This window comes from Rattus norvegicus, chromosome 1 (genome assembly GCF_021556685.1).
Source record: "Rattus norvegicus strain SHRSP/BbbUtx chromosome 1, alternate assembly SHRSP_T2T, whole genome shotgun sequence".
Lineage (NCBI taxonomy): Eukaryota > Metazoa > Chordata > Mammalia > Rodentia > Muridae > Rattus > Rattus norvegicus.
The window spans coordinates 62183791-62200997 of record NC_141534.1 but is presented as its reverse complement, the minus strand read 5'-3'; the positions used below and the strand labels follow the sequence as shown (position 1 = coordinate 62200997).

The following is a 17207-nucleotide window of genomic DNA, read 5'->3' as shown; positions in this document are numbered from 1 at the left end:
CATGTTCTTTCTCAGATACAGAACGCGAGCTGGCTAAAATCCTTGCTGCTCCTGCAGATTAACCTTGTCATGCACTGAAGCAATGGGACACATACTAAGCACACTCCCTGAGATGCCTCCTAGGTTGGTAGCACTGGCTCCATCCCAGGCACAGCTGGAGTGGGCAGCTGTAAGGTTGAGGACCTGGATTCAGGACACTGGGCCCCAGGAGCACCTCACCTGCTGGTCATCCTGTGTACCTCTGAATGTCACTCCTGGGTTCTCACTGCCTGGCACTTAACCATAGACACCACTGTAGAACTGTCTAAGGCCAGAAGGGCAAAAACATTGTTGTTATAAATTTCTACTATGGAAATATCAAATGTTGTGCTTCTTGAACAGTTTTATGAAATGAACCTGGGAGAAACGCAAGAAATATGGCCTGAAGTCTCTTCTGGAACTGCCACTCCAGCATATTCTTCCACAGGCAGTCACTCTCCTCTGCACTACCGTCCCCCTTGTTTTGCAACTCATGGATCTCCTTGCTTAACATATCCACAAGGTGCATTTGCTGTTGCTTCTCCAGCTTCTCCCTGGCATCTTGTTTCCATGGGTCTGGAGACAGACTCCCCAGAGGACAACTCCTCTTTACTGATAGTTATGAACTGCAGATCCCTGTGCTCAATAGTGGGGTGCTGCTGTGGGGACTACAACACCAGAATGACTGTTTCTTGGGGCCTCTGCAGTGTGGAAGGTTTTCCTGGTTTGGTCGGTGTGGTCAAAGAAGAGAAGGAAGCAGGTTCAGGGAACGAGAGTGCATCTCTCACCCATTCCTCTCCTGCTCCCTGTGCTTCCTCTCTGCTTCCTTGTCCAGGCAGGCCTTCTATATCTCAGGCCACCGCTGCTGCTCCTCACTCTTTTTTGCTACCCAGCAGCCACCTGAACAGACTGGGATCCTGCCTTGTTTGCACAAGGTGGTGGGAGGGGCAAATCCACTAAAATGCCGCCAAAATCTGGTGTAGTGGACCTGTGGTAGAGGAGGTGGTGGAGGGAGGTCTGTTCATATGGGCTGGGAGACAGTGACAGTGGTGGGCAGCACCTCTGCTGGGGTTTCCCAATGGCCAGGACCACTCTTAGTCAGAGTGGAAGCAGGGGTAACTGACTTGGAGGAAGGGTTCAGGTGCTCCTGTCTGGATGTCATAGATTCCAATGAGGAGCGCTGGATCCACATATTACTGTCACACTAGAGACCCTTGCCAGCCTCTACTCAATGGAGCTCAAGTAGGTAAAACTCTTCCTGAAGTTCTTCCTTGGAAGGGGTAAGAGGCTGAGAAAAGTAAAGAGGAAGCTCTACTACTTCAGGGACTCCCACAGATGTTAGCAAAATTTCATGCATGTTTCTTCCTCACAGAGGAGGTAACAAAAACTGGGGAATGGGTGAATAACCAGACCTGGCACTGCTTTATGGCTCACCTGCCAAGTAGCCAGCTGTTGCTGTGTCTATGAAGGAATAAAAAGATTTTTCTATACACTGATGCATGCTGTTTGTGGCACTGTCACTCCTGCAATTTAGCTCCTAACCAGGTCTAGGTTGAGGGGTCTGTTCTTGTGAAATGTAAAGAAATAAACAATCAGATGCTTAAACCTGCATAAAAGGCGTACTTTTTCCTCAGGGATCTGTTTTACAATCTTTTAAAAAGCATTCAAGGGGGTTGAAACCCCGAAAGGAGCTTTGCCATTTCAGGAAAGGGCGATGGAGGGAAGATTTGTATGGTGGGCTACTGGGAAGACAGGAAGGGCTAATATTGGATTATAAAGGAAATAAATAAATGGTTTTCTAAAAAGCATGTATTATAAATGCTGTGCTAAAAATGTAATGTTGACCCTATGCTTTCAATAAAAAACATTTCACATTTTCTTATTTACTCATTTACACTAATTCGCATTTTCCCAGATTCAATAATTTAGTATTAGTTTACTTGAGTAGCGTAATAAAAATAAAACTGCTGTGAACAAAATTCAGGAATGATAGTTAATGTAATTTGTTGAGAACTGTATCAAAGAAGTAAGATATTTCACAAGTAAGAAAGTGTTCCAGCTCATCTCAGACCTCAGTGCAGAGGTCTCCAGTGGAGACAGATGTTAGCTGCTGTTCTAGTGGTATATGCACACTTCTCTCCAGGAATAGGAGGCTGATCTATTAGAAATAGTGTTAAAAACCCAAGTGTCACATTAAATGACAAGTAAAATAAACATAACAACATTCCTTTAAATGCAGGAGCCATGTCATACCCATCATACACTGAGGGCAGGATATTTAGCACTGAGCCAGAGACAAAGATGTATCAGAAGTTGGCTTCACGCACCCCTACAAGTCTCCTGACACCACAGACCAGGAGAAGGACTTTCTCCAGGAGATGAGATCTGTGCTAGAGACATGAGAGTAAATACGTGAAGCCTTTTGGAGGTTGAAGCCTTTTGGAGGTTGGGGTCCCTATTCAGGATACTCCATCCTCACTACTTTGTTAGCCAGCCTTTTCAGTGTAAAAATGATCTCCACTACCTTGGAAACCTGACACTTTTTTGAAGACACATTTACAGTGCATTTTGATCTATAAGGTCAAGGGTTTTTCAAGTAAAATCCTAATTTTGGACTAATTTGAGACCTCTATGAAAACAACAATGATCAAAGTACAATGTGCCTCACTGCCTTCTGGGTTACAAGGTGACTTAGAGAGTGCCTCCTCTTGTCACATTGGGGCTGAAAAGGTGATCTGCTCTGTTTTTCATCAGACTGTCTTTACCATGCAGTTTCGTTGGATCACTGTGCTCTGTCCAAGGCTTTTGAGGACTCTCTGGGGAGCCGTTTTGAGCTGAATTATTATAGAGCTCAAAACCTTTACTCTTCCACCTATCAATGCTGGACAATGCCATCATCTGCTACACATGTGGCTGGAGCCATGGATCCCTCCATGTGTACTCATTAGTTGATAGTTTGCTACCTGGTAGTTCTGGTGGGTTGTGGTTGGTTGGTTGATATTGTTGTTCTTCCTGTGGGGTTGCAAACCCCTCCAGCACCTTCAGTCCTTTCTCTAACTCCTCCATTAGGGTCCCCCTATTCAGTGCAATGGTTACATGCAAGCATCCTTATTCCAGAGCACTGAGATTGGAATGGGTGTGTGGGAGCGGGAACATCCACATAGAAGCAGAGGCAGGGGTTTGGGAGAGCATGGGAAGGGGATAACGTTTGAAATGTGAATACATAAAATATCCAAGAAAAATAAAACTCATAAAAACTTCACTCTGTGCTCTGGGTTTACCTGAGCACAGTGATCCAATGAGCCATAATGATCTGAAACTGAAACCAAAGCCAATTCATTCATTCTCTCCCTCTTACTGGTTCTAAGACTTGAAGAGCTTCAAAGTATGCATCTAAAATTCTTATAGTTAATAACTGCTCTTGGTACAATAGGGTGATCTTTCTATACATTCTTTGACTAGCGTAAAAATGCAAAACCAACCAAGCAATCAGAAGAAACCATAGCCTAGGGTCTCACTATATATTTGAGGCTGGCCTGGAATTCACTACACAGACAGGGGCACCGGAAACTAACAGAAATCTGCCTCTTTCTGCATTCTTAGAGCTGGCATTAAAGGTACATGCCACCACAAATAGCTTTATATGAACATTTTCAAAAGCTTCTATTGTGTCTAGAAAAACATTTCATTTACTTAGTAACTATCTATGGGGGAAACTGAACTTATTTTTTTCTCAACACCTGAATAGTAATTTGTAAATAACAAAGTAACCTTTTTTAGAGTAATTTTTTAAAAAGCACCCAACTACTCTTCTCTCACCTGATAACACACATATTATTATCCATCAGAATGACAGCATCACATGGTGCTGTCCCCTGGTGTGGTTATCCACACCTGTTCACAGTTTAGTCTTCCTGTCTGCTCACCTGGGACTCATTCATTACCCACTTCCCTCTTTCAGTTTGTAAATGGTGTTCTGCTTTAACATGCCAACACATGGTCTAGCCAGGATTGTTTCCTGTTCTACGCTTTAGTAAAGAGGATTCTAGGCTGTCAGATACTGATACTGTTGTTGATACTCTAGCTACAAAGGTCAGGGCTAGGGTGTGCAGGTTCCAAAGCTGATTTAGGGTCAGAAGAGGGTTCACAATACTGCACTTAACAGACTGTGAATATATCTAGGAAACCGTACCATCAGATCTGATCTGTATTATGATCCAGAAGTATTTCTCAGCATCATGCACTCAGTTTCAACTAACTTCTTCCTTGAAGAGCTGAGCAAGAGCTGTGGTAGGAGCTACTACATGGGACTTTAAGGGCCTCTCTTTATAAAAATAATTTATGTGTATGAGTGTTTGCCCAGCATGTGTGCACATGAATGTTTGACTGGCGCCCAAAGAACTTAGAAGAAGGTTCAAATCCCCTGAAATTAGGGGCAATTGTGAGCTAACACTGGTAGCAATTGTAAAATACTGAACCATCTTTCCAGCCCCAGATTTTGATAACTTTTAGGAGGAGCCATATCTCAATACAGGATTACTATATGTTGGCTAACCTGGCTTGAGTCACTAGCTCTTACCTCTCTGCACCATGGAGGACAATGGCTGGGTAAGAAAGTTGGACAGGCAGTGAGATAGGATGTCTTGATTTGCAACTTCCAGGGTAACCATGGAACTGGTACTAGTCATGAGTTCAGCTGCCTTAGGTAGAAAAGAAACAGCGGTCACTGTCACAGTATAGTCTATGTTCAGAATACTTGTGCTTAGGTTCCTCAACCCGGTTGCTATGTGGGAAATAAACTAGGCTTTCAGAAGATTATGTCCTGTCCACATCACTTATGATAATTAAATATAAAACAGGTAAATATATTCTATTCTATAACATTAACATTAAGATATTTAAACATTTTACAAGCTCCAAGTATAAGTGTACATATTTATATAATTATTTAAGGAAATACTCTAAAGAATATACATTCTTATGAGTGAACAAAAATGAGATTCATGTGCTCTAACAACTAGGATTATAGGGGAAGATGAGTAAACACAAAAAGCTTTTACATCACTTCTTTTTGAATTCAAATTTCAAAATAAAAAGCAAAATATCACTTCAATACAGTAAGACTAACCAATCAGCTTTAAAGTAACCAATTAGTCATACCTTTCCTGAGAAAGTCCAACCAGACTAAATCCATCCACAATGAGGAGTTGGTCATGGGCACCTAGTTGTCCAACCTGAGCTACCAGAAGGATGCAGGTGTAGGGAGAAAAGAAAAAAGGCATCGTCAATGCACAGCAGCATTCCTCACACCACACAGTCAGTGCACAGCAGCATTCCTCACACCACAGTCAGTGCACAGCAGCATTCCTCACACCACACAGTCAGTGCACAGCAGCATTCCTCACACCCTTGCTGATTTCCCTCTAGGACTAAATAGGAATAGAAGAGAACACAAATTAGACACATTGCTCTCCTCATCTTCCAATGGCCTAGTGTCTCCCTATGATCATAAGGCTAGTCAAAGAGGAAGCAGAAGTGCCATTGGGCATGCCCTTCTTTTCAGAACACTCCCGACAACACCCACAGTGAACAAAGCATACATACACACCAGTATCCTGTGTCTTCACTCAACAATCAGCCATACTTAGAAGAGCTGTAGCAACGAGAAAACAGAGGACAACCTACTTTCCTGCTGTCTCTCAGCAGAGAGCAGGCCATTCCCCAGCTGGGGATTTCCCAGAGGCATTAAAGGATGAACCAATTCCAATGGGGCAATTCACTGATGAAGTTGTGTTGCTGCTTTCCTTCAAGAATGTAACCTTACAAGGCGGTGGGGGAAGAGTTTTCTCCCATAAATGTGGCCCAGGGAGATTGTCCAGAGAACACGCAGATGGCAAAACCCAAGTGCCTTTGTACTTTGTCCTTCCCAGTTTGCTCTGTGCTCATTCTTCCTCTGGCTCTGTTTTCCAGTTCCCCATAATTCTTACCTTCTAATATCATCTAAGTATTTTATGATTCTTCCCCCAACCCAAGCCTTCTCCCTCTTCTGGATTTCTTCTCTTCCCAGCCAGGACTCAATATGACTGCTGTGTAGCCCACTCTAGAGCGTGGTACAGCTGAATGCATCCATTCACCTGAAGTTTATCACACTCTAAAAACACCAGCTTCCACAAAGTGAGGTGGAGAGTGGTATGAGCTCATTAAGTCTTCCATAGCTTACTGGTCCTAGCATACACGGCATTTATCACAAGAGGTATAGAACAAATTCTTATGCTTTCAAAAGTAACATCTCATTTCATTCAGCCTGAAATCTAAAAACCAGCAATGACTTTGAAAAATTGAAATTACAGTTGCTGCAACAGTGCAGATCCTGTGAAGAGGTAGGTCCTGCGACAGTGGAGGCACTGAAATAGCGCTGGTTCTGTGACAGTGAAGGTCCTTTGAAAGTGGAGGCACTGAGATCGTGGAGGTCAATCTACCTACAGGGGAGCTGCTGCACAATTGAAGGTTCTGCTACAGTGGAGGTCCTGCAAAATTGGAATTGCTGATACAGGGGTATTCCTGTCACTGTAGAGATCCTGGGGCAGTGAAGTTGCAGAATCATGGGAGATCTTGCTTCAGTTGATGTCCTGAAACACTTTAGTTGCTACGGGTGGTGCTACGACAGTGGAATTCCTACGATAGTGGAGGTTATAGGACAGTGGGTGTCCTGAGACAGTTGTAGTGCTCCTACAGTGGAAAACCTGTGACAGTGGAGGTCCCGCAATAGTAGTGTTGCTTGGACAGTCCAGTTCTTGTACAAAGGAGGTCCTGTGACACTTGAGATGCTGAGACTCTTGAGCTCCTGAACAGTAGAAGTGCTGTGATAGTTGAAGTGCTGAGACACTTGTGGTCCTGTAACAGTGGAGTTGACACACAGACAGTGGACTTCCTGAGGTAGTGGTGGTGCTTAAACAGTGGAAGTCCTGTGACAGAGGAGGTCCTGCAATAGAGGAAGAACAATATATGCTGGCTGATGACCCAGAGCTTCCAGAAAATAGACCACCAACCGATATATATCAGAGGATGGCATTATTTGAAACCAATGGGATGGAAGGCCCTTGGTCCTGTGGAGATGTGATGCTTGAACGTAGGAGGAGGCTGGAGTGGTGGGTTTCGAAAAGTTGGGTGAGTTGAGGAGCAGCATCATAGTGGCAAAATGGAGGGAAGAGGGAGAAGATGTAGGAGTGGGCATTTGTGGATTGGCACCTCTGACGTGGGACATCATTTGAGATGTTAAAAACAGTGGAAATGATAAGGTTTACATTGTCTGACCCAAACCTAAGGGATACTACATAAGGAACACAAAAACCCACAGATGCTCACCAACAATCAGATAAAATTTGGCCTTATGCGCTCTACTCCAAAGAAACTATTCCAAGAACACTGTTTTTTGTTTTTTCAAACAAAGTTTAAAACTCTTAAGTGTACTCTCAAATCTGCCCTAATTCGCATAAATTGGTCAAAACTGTTGGCTTTGTAAATACTTCTATCTTGTCCCAATAGTCACATGCTGGTAATCCCAAGAACATGATACTTGTCAAGGTGGGAGTCAATCAATATGGGATTCTAGTTCCAACTGGGTCATGCAGACCCTGAGTTCACCTTCAGTTTCACACACACACATACACACACACACACACACACACACACACACACACACACCACACATACAGAGAGAGAGAGTGACAGACAGACAGACAGACAGACACACAGACACAGAAACACACACACATGCACACAAACACACACACACAGACAACGGACACAACCACACATGAGAGGGGGAGGGGTAGAAACAGAGAGAGAGAGAGAGAGAGAGAGAGAGAGAGAGAGAGAGAGAGAAGGAAGTGCTTATCATCTACTTTCTAAGGCATATTGTGTGCTCTTCGCGTTGAGCACAGAGACTTGCACATGTAAACCAGTCTTGTACACCTAGGAACATTTTCTGTTCTGTATATTCTCTTTTCTATCCAGTTTTTAGGATATCTTTAAAAGCAAGTAGGGCATTGTCCTACCATGAAATCGTGGACCTAAAGGTACATTTTAATACAAAGCTTACATGTCACTTACAGATGACTCTAGTAGGAAGTACATTAAGTTCAGAATCATTCAATCAGAAACCCTTAGTGTGTATACATCATTCTCACTGCCTTCACTTAACCTCATGTTTGGACCACTGTTCCTAGCTGGAGATTCCTGTTTATCTCCCAGAATAAAAGGGAGTCTCTGTGCTCAAGTGGAACAGCAGATTCAAGGTGGGACTGTTGGGTGACATTACAGTGAACATCAGGGGCTGTCCCACGGAGGTAGGACATGGCCCTTTCTTTCCTCCTGGGGAAGCAGTATCTACATTGTCCTGAGCAGGGAAGGATCCTCTCATTCTAGCAGATATTCTGGATGACACAAGGAATGTGAATAGATTATGAGATAAGTTTTCCACATTTCTTTCTGAGGCAGAGACCCTTGAGACCCTTGGCTCAGGAGTAACATTTCCAGATAGCAAGGTGAGGTCAGTGTGGGCCCTGTGTTCACCTATGAATAGTTATTTATGTTAATCACCAAATCTTTAAAACTTACAGCATGTGAGAGAAAAGTCTCCCAGGAGTCTCAGCTAAAACTAATCAGTGAGTTTTTAAGAACAAGAACAAGTAGGAAATTTAAATTCATGTGATTGCTACAAACAAAGCAAGACACTGTCACTAGATCACCTTTGTGTAAGGGCCCTGACGACATACACAACTTAAGATGTGAAGTGCTCAGCTAGCATGCTTCCTGGCATGAACCCAAGACACAGTTTCTCTGTGTCTCATCACCTCTGAAGCATGGTCCACAAACAATGGCAACAAACCTTCTCTTCCTCAGAGTTCAAAGTTACCTTTATTGTTAGTGATAGTTTCCACAGTTAACTAACCTCTACTGGATAGACAGGTTTGACTAACCTTCTCTGTGCTTCCCCCAACCATGTACAGATGGTACATCCCTCTGCACATGAGGCCTGTTCCTCTCAGGCCTGCTGTTCTCTTTCCCAGATTAGAAACTGGATACCTTTCAAGCCTACATTCTTAAGTCATCTATCAACTTTGGGTACATGATAAGCACAACATGACATTGGGTGCCAAATAACACTTTCCTACCTGACAATGAATATGATCCAGGGGTACCAAACATGGAAACTGGTCAGGTAAGTTCAGGTAACCCCCATGCTATCTCCATGTGGAGATGAAGATTGACACACCTCCCCAAGCAGACTTTCTCAGCTGTCTCAGCCCACACAGCAGTCCTTTGCTGAGCTTCCTTACTCCCAGTGACTGATGAGAGTACATGAGAAATGCCTGATTTCTGGAAAGCCCTGGGACCCATGACCCACAGTAGCAGCAGCTTCTGATCACAGGTGATTTCAGGAACTGAAAATGACTAATGTTCCTGTGTTGATTTGAATATGCTGAGCCCAGGGAGTGGGACTATTTGCAGATGAGCCCTCATTGGATAGGTGTAGCCTTGATTGAGGAAGTGTATCACTGTAGATGTGCCCCTTATCTTTCTTGTCCTAGCTGCATGAAAATCAGTTTTCTAGTAGCAGCCTTCAGATAATGATGTAGAACACCCAGCTCCTCCTGTACCATGTCTGCCTAGATGCTGCCATGCTCCCACCTTGATGATAATGAACCAAACTGCTGAACTTGTAAGCCAAACCCAAAGCAGTGTTCTTCTTATAAGATTTGCATTGGTCATGGTGTCTGTTAATAGCAGGAAAACACTAAGTAAGTCACTTTCTACCACAGATTACGAGGTTAACTGAGTGATGTCTTCACCTGAGGAGACATGGCCTCTTATTAAAGTTCTAATGTCCTAAGTAATTGCAGGCTCTCTTCTGGCCTAGGCATTGGCTATAATATTAATCTTCCCAGTGTCTTTTTCTCTGTAAACTATACATTTTACATTTCTATTTGCCCCATTTGCTCTTTTTCATTGAAGACATATAACCTCAGTATAACAGAGGCCATACTGGGCTCTCTTCAAATTTTCATCGAAGGCTGGAGTAGTGGGTTTCCAAAAGTTGGGTGAGTTTAGGAGCAGTATTATAGTGGGAAAATGGAGGGAGGAGGGAGAAGATGTAGGAGTGGGCATTTGTGGATTGGCACCTAGAACGTGGGACATCATTTGAGATGTTAAAAACAGTCGAAATGATAAGGTTTACATTGTCTGACCCAAAACTAAAGGATACTACCTAAGGAAAAGAAAAACCCACAGGTGCTCACCAACAATCAGATAAAATTTGGCCTTTGGCCGTCTACTCCAAAGAAACTATTCCAAGAACACTGTTTAGTTTTTTCAAACAAAGTTTAAAACTCTTATGTGTAATCTCAAATTTGCCCTAATTCACATAAATCGGTCAAAACTGTTGGCTCGTAAATACTTCTATCTTGTCCCAATAGTCACATGCTGGTCATCCCAACAACAAGATACTTGTCAAGGTGGGAGTCAATCAACATGGGATCCTTGTTCCAACTGGGCCATGAGACCCTGAGCTCACCTTCAGTTTCTCACACACACACATACACACACACACACACACACACACACACACAACACACACATACAGAGAGAGAGAGAGACAGACAGACAGACAGAGAGACACACAGACACAGAAACACACACACATGCACACACACACGCACACACACACACACACACACACAAACGGACACACACACCCATGAGAGGGGGAGAGGTAGAAAGAGAGAGAGAGAGAGAGAGAGAGAGAGAGAGAGAGAGAGAGAGAGAGAGAAGGGAGTGCTTATCATCTACTTTCTAAGGCATATTGTGTGCTCTTCGCGTTGAGCACAGAGACTTGCACATGTAAACCAGTCTTGTACACCTAGGAACATTTTCTGTTCTGTATTTTCTCTTTTCTATCCAGTTTTTAGGATATCTTTAAAAGCAAGTAGGGCATTGTCCTACCATGAAATCTTGGACCTAAAGGTACATTTTAATACAAAGCTTACATGTCACTTACAGATGACTCTAGTAGGAAGTACATTAAGTTCAGAATCATTCAATCAGAAACCCTTAGTGTGTATACATCATTCTCACTGCCTTCACTTAACCTCATGTTTGGACCACTGTTCCTAGCTGGAGATTCCTGTTTATCTCCCAGAATAAAAGGGAGTCTCCGTGCTCAAGTGGTACAGCAGATTCAAGGTGGGACAGTTGGGTGACATTACAGTGAACATCAGGGACTGTCCCACGGAGGGAGGACATGGCCCTTTCTTTCCTCAGGGGGAAGCAGTATCTACATTGTCCTGAGCAGGGAAGGATCCTCTCATTCTAGCAGATATTCTGGATGACACAAGGAATGTGAATAGATTATGAGATCAGTTTTCCACATTTCTTTCTGAGGCAGAGACCCTTGAGACCCTTGGCTCAGGAGTAACAGTTCCAGATAGCAAGGTGAGGTCAGTGTGGGCCCTGTGTTCACCTATGAATAGTAATTTATGTTAATCACCAAATCTTTAAAACTTACAGCATGTGAGAGAAAAGTCTCCCAGGAGTCTCAGCTAAAACTAATCAGTGAGTTTTTAAGAACAAGAACAAGTAGGAAATTTAAATTCATGTGATTGGTACAAATAAAGCAAGACACTGTCACTAGATCACCTTTGTGTAAGGGCCCTGACGACATACACATCTTAAGATGTGAAGTGCTCAGCTAGCATGCTTCCTGGCATGAACCCAAGACACAGCTTCTCTGTGTCTCATCACCTCTGAAGCATGGTCCACAAACAATGGCAACAAACCTTCTCTTCCTCAGAGTTCAAAGTTACCTTTACTGTTAGTGATAGTTTCCACAGTTAACTAACCTCTACTGGATAGACAGGTTTGACTAACCTTCTCTGAGCTTCTCCCAACCATGTACAGATGGTACATCCCTCTGCACATGAGGCCTGTTCCTCTCAGGCCTGCTGTTCTCCTTCCCAGATTAGAAACTGGATACCTTTCAAGCCTACATTTTTAAGTCTTCTATCAACTTTGGGTACATGATAAGCACAACATGACATTGGGTGCCAAATAACACTTTCCTACCTGACAATGAATATGATCCAGGGGTACCAAACATGGAAACTGGTCAGGTAAGGTCAGGTAACCCCCATGCCATCTCGATGTGGAGATGAAGATTGACACAACTTCCCAAGCAGACTTTCTCAGTTTTCTCAGCCCACACAGCAGTCCTTTGCTGAGCTTCCTTACTCCCAGTGACTGATGAGAGTACATGAGAAGAGGCCTGATTTCTGGAAAGCGCTGGGCCCCATGACCCACAGTAGCAGCAGCTTCTGATCACAGGTGATTTCAGGAACTGAAAATGACTAATGTTCCTGTTTTGATTTGAATATGCTGAGCCCAGGGTGTGGGACTATTTGCAGATGAGCCCTCATTGGATAGGTGTAGCCTTGATTGAGGAAGTGTGTCACTGTAGATGTGACCCTTATGTTTCTTGTCCTAGCTGCATGAAAATCAGTTTTCTAGTAGCAGCCTTCAGATGATGATGTAGAACACCCAGCTCCTCCTGTACCATGTCTGCCTAGATGCTGCCATGCTCCCACCTTGATGATAATGAACCAAACTGCTGAACTTGTAAGCCAAACCCAAAGCAGTGTTCTTCTTATAAGATTTGCATTGGTCATGGTGTCTGTTAATAGCAGGAAAACACTAAGTAAGTCACTTTCTACCACAGATTACAAGGTTAATTGAGTGATGTCATCACCTGAGGAGACATGGCCTCTTATTAAGGTTCTAATCTCCTAAGTAATTGCAGGCTCTCTTCTGGCCTAGGCATTGGCTATAATATTAATCTTCCCAGTGTCTTTTCTCTGTAAGCTATACATTTTGCATTTCTATTTGCCCCATTTGCTTTTTTTCATTGAAGTCCTATACCTCAGTATAACAGAGGCCATACTGGGCTCTCTTCAAATTTTCATCGAAGAAATTTGTTTATTACTTTTTAATTTAGCCTCGGGTAGGTTTTTAGGATGTGGGCTGAAGGAAGCCACATTTTTGTAAAAGCATCATACAACCTATCCCAGACCAGTTACAAATATTGTTGCCTTCTGAATCCCCTTTCCTGGGCTTCCACAGTCTGGATATGTCTTGGCACTCCTGACTCCCAAGCTCCTGCCAGTATACCCCATTAAACTCTTCTTAGAGCACTGGGCCACTTTTAGTTCAAAGTTCTGAATTCTTGCATATTTTCCAAAACAAGTAACAAGCACAAACTGGCATGGTCAGGTATCACACAGCAAGAGTCTGCTCTATTACATCCCATTCTGCATTAGTTACCGTTGTATTTCTGTGACAGAAATGCCATGAGCACAGCAAACTATAAAACATGTAGGCGATTAGTGATCCTATTTCACAGACCACCTGTTACCATAGGTTAAGTTCCATGACTACAGGGCACAGTGGAAGGAGCAGGAAGCAGAGGACTCACATCTGGAATCACAAGTTCAAAGCAGAGAGTGCACAGGGAGTGGTGCAGAGCACTAAAACCTCAAAGCCCAGCCCCACTGGCATTCTTTCTCCAGCAAGGGCACACCTCCTGAGTTTTCCCAAACAGAGTCAGCAACTGGGAAAGGAGTACTCAACTGCCAGAGACAGTGGAGGATAGCTCATGCAAAATGTCTTGGTGATTCAGGAATTTGAATAAGTAACAGAGAGACCCTTCACCCTGGGTCAATGTGTGTTGCTGCAAAGCCAGCAAGCTGCTCTCCCTCCACTTGAACATAAGATGTGGATTAAGTAAAAATGTAAACAAGCATCTCCATGGAAAATCAACAGCCCTGTTAATCTGGTAATACTTATAGGATAAGTCCAGAGGTGCTGGATACTGAAATCACAGAAGAAGCCAACACAAACTCAAACCGTTTAGTCTATAGGAATAAAAATACCACAGAAGCCAAAATGGGTAACGATATGGAGCAAACACTCACTCACTCAGCAGATAAAATTACACCTAGCCCTTACTCACAGACCTACTTCTAAAACAGTGTACATTCTTCTGGTACCTACTCAACACACAATCCTAAATGCTGCAATCAAACCAAATGGTTCCTTACTTTGTTGAGTATGACTTAAAAACACTGAAGTACTCTGAAGGAGGTTAATGGAATCTTCTCAGGGCCTGGGGAAGTTGGCTAAGGGAGTACAGATTAACAAAGCAACACAACCCAATTTCCCCACCAGCAAGCAGAAACCGGCCTGATGTCAGTTGCCAATTCCTGAGGGTTTAAGAGAAGCCTACAGACTGGAAGGACTGAGGTAGGTGAGATTAAAGTACAGTTACACTGAATGCTCACTTGATGAATGGGAAGGGTAGAAACTGGAAAGTGCTCCTGTGTGTGTGTGTGTGTGTGTGTGTGAGTGTGTGTGTGTGTGTGTGTGTGTGTGTGTGTTCCATGAATGTGTTTCTGTGAGAGTGTGGTTGGGTTGTTGCTGTTGTGTGCTTAATTTGAGACAGAGTGTTACCACAAACTGAAGCTGTCCTAAAACTCACCCTGTACACAAGTGTGATTTGGACAGTAAAGAGACCTTCTTTCTCCTGAAAGGGGGATTAATGATGTGTAGCACAAGCTATGTGTGAATGTAAATTTCAAAATCTGAAGATTTTATAAATCTCCTTTGGCTTGCTTTAACAATGCTGGTGATTATAGCAATACATGGTACACTGAGGACAGAACAGAATATATAGTGTGAGGTTTTGAGATGGTTCAGAGGTGAAAGGAATAGCTGATGATCTGAGTTTAGTTCCAGAGGCACTGTTAATAATCAAACACAAATGTAGCCGACTTTTATCCTGTGTAAAAATCCGTCAGGGCATCCAGTCAGAGATTTAAGTATTTTTGGTGTTGTGATGCTACACAATCATAAGACTGATTCCTGTGGAACAGGCTAGTGGAGAAGACAGTAATCAACAGGACACGAGAAACCTACAGAGCAGGAACTAGAGAGAAAGCTCAGGATTTCAGAGCACTGGCTGCCTTTGCAGAGGACCTTCACTTGTTTTTCAACACTTCCAAGTCAGCTCACAGTCATGTGCAACTCAAGATCTAGAATATCTTACCCTCTTCGTGTTTTGTTGTCACTGCATAATACACACAGTGCACATATACTCATGTACACCCTTGTTGGATGACCATAATCCAACCACAGCAGGGACAGACCTCGCCACCCTCAAGCTTGCCAATTTGAAGGAGGGAGCCTTCTTGTTAAAAGCACTGGAGAAGAGCAGGCACAAGGACACCTGACTCACACATTCGACCCGAGGTCTTGAGATGGAAGCCACACATAACTCTGGCCTTCTCACTGAAGAGAGGTCATCCTTGGGTAAGGAACTTTCATCTGATACTGTTTTCCTCTTGGATCCCATTACAGAAAAGCATTTGTGTTTGTCCAAGTCTGCACAGGTTCCCAGCACCCTTCCTAGTCATGTCTGACAAATCCATATGGAAACCACTGTGTAACTGGAGTCCTAGTCTATAGCATCTCTCTCCTTCATGCTACCCTCCTTTTATAATGCAGATTCCATAGGAAATCATAATCTTTGTGTACTTACAAATCCCATGTTGTTTACATGTGGCTAATGTTTCGTCCTCAGCATGCTTGCCTGGAGACAGGGCTGGATGCCAGTATTCTGTAGACAAGGCAAGATGCAGGTACTCTGGTAGCCATAGGACACCAGCATCACAGCTGTAGTGCAGTGCATGCATGGCATGCATTCACAAAGAAGACTGTAGCCACAAGGGCAGGTACATCCACAGGGTACTAAGGAGAGGGACCTGATTGCTACTGTTGATGCTGCATTTCCTCTTTGTTCTGACGGTTTTAACTGGAATTGCCCCCACACGCAAAACTCCTAAGATACCTGACAGCCACACACAGATGCACATGCAGGTAAAACACAAATGCATGTGAAATAAAAATAAATAAGTTTAACTGGAGAGAGAGAGAGGGAGAGAGAGAGAGAGAGAGAGAGAGAGAGAGAGAGAGAGAGAGAGAGAGAGAGAGAGAGAGAGAATGGTGTTTATAAAAGAGAAACTTACCCTCAAAACCTATTTACTGTCCTGAAACTTCTTTCTCATGTGCAGAGGAACATAGACATGAAAGTCTTTCTCTCTACACTTCTCAGTGTGTGCTGGGGTACTCTAGATTACCGGTTATTTGGTGAAATGTTGAGGGGTTTAGAAAGATGAACATCATGTTGCAAGTCAGTGGTCTTTAGTCCCTCCTGAGTTCTGTGATTTCAGCTGAGGATCTCTTGCAATAGGTTATGTATCCTGAGTTATAATCATGACCTGTGGAACTTCATTTGCTAAATGGATAAAAGGGCCCCAGTGTAGTCATCTGTTACTTCCCCAACCCATGAGCATGACCCAGGCCCAGTCACAAGTCAGAATTGGGTCCTCAGAGACGCCACTAGGAATGTATGTAGACAAAAGTAAGAAGTCTGGGGAGGATAAGGAGGAAGAGTGTCAGGTTGAAGCCTGTTTCAAATTCAGAATAGCAGAGTATGTATTTCAGTTAACTGCTTTCATAATTCCCTCATCTGTGAAATCTTAGGACTTGTTAGATTAGATCTTTTAGCCAGAGAGCTAACACCACTGAAGCCAAAACTTTATACAGACAGGCTATCAGGAGTGTCACCCATGTTTACTATCTCTGCTTCCAGAAGAGGTGCAGACAAATATTTCCTCACTCATGGTGAGTACACCACAAAGGAAACCAGTGCATGCTCCTTACACCCCTGAGAACTTCCCAGGGTAGGGGTCCCCAACACACTGGGATCTGACAGTGTAAGTGTCTGTGATTTGACTAGGGCATGAGGGACTACTTATATCACTTTTCCAGGGATGGCACTGCAGAGATCAGACAGTAGTTAAACTTGAAAGCTCATCACATTCATCTTCTCCCTGTGCTCCTAACACACCTGGTCCCCACACCCTAAGAACTGGCAGCCCCTTTAAGCTGCTGCTGTACTTTCACACCCTGCCTCCCTGGACTCTGGACTCTTCCTCCTGATGCTCTGCTCCCAACTGCCTTGCACCCAGCATTTTACTCCTTTATTTTTATTTCTTGTTCCCACCTCCTGCATGTGTTCT

General features: G+C 43.5%; 1 long non-coding RNA gene across 4 annotated transcripts in view; it reads right to left on the bottom strand.

Annotated features, from left to right (window-relative positions):
* The window catches only part of LOC148007087 (uncharacterized), a 43021-nt gene that overhangs the window by 20683 nt on the left and 5131 nt on the right, over nucleotides 1-17207 (bottom strand). Inside the window, exons 3-6 of one of the 4 annotated variants that reach the window (XR_015646193.1) lie at nucleotides 5704-7000; nucleotides 5179-5252; nucleotides 4598-4718; nucleotides 2000-2176 (exon numbers count right to left, since the gene is read on the bottom strand). This is a non-coding gene — a long non-coding RNA (uncharacterized LOC148007087). Of the gene's footprint in view, nucleotides 1-1999; nucleotides 2177-4597; nucleotides 4719-5178; nucleotides 5258-5703; nucleotides 7001-17207 lie in introns of those variants that run through there. The other 3 variants (XR_015646198.1, XR_015646197.1, XR_015646194.1) reach the window with 3 other exon arrangements.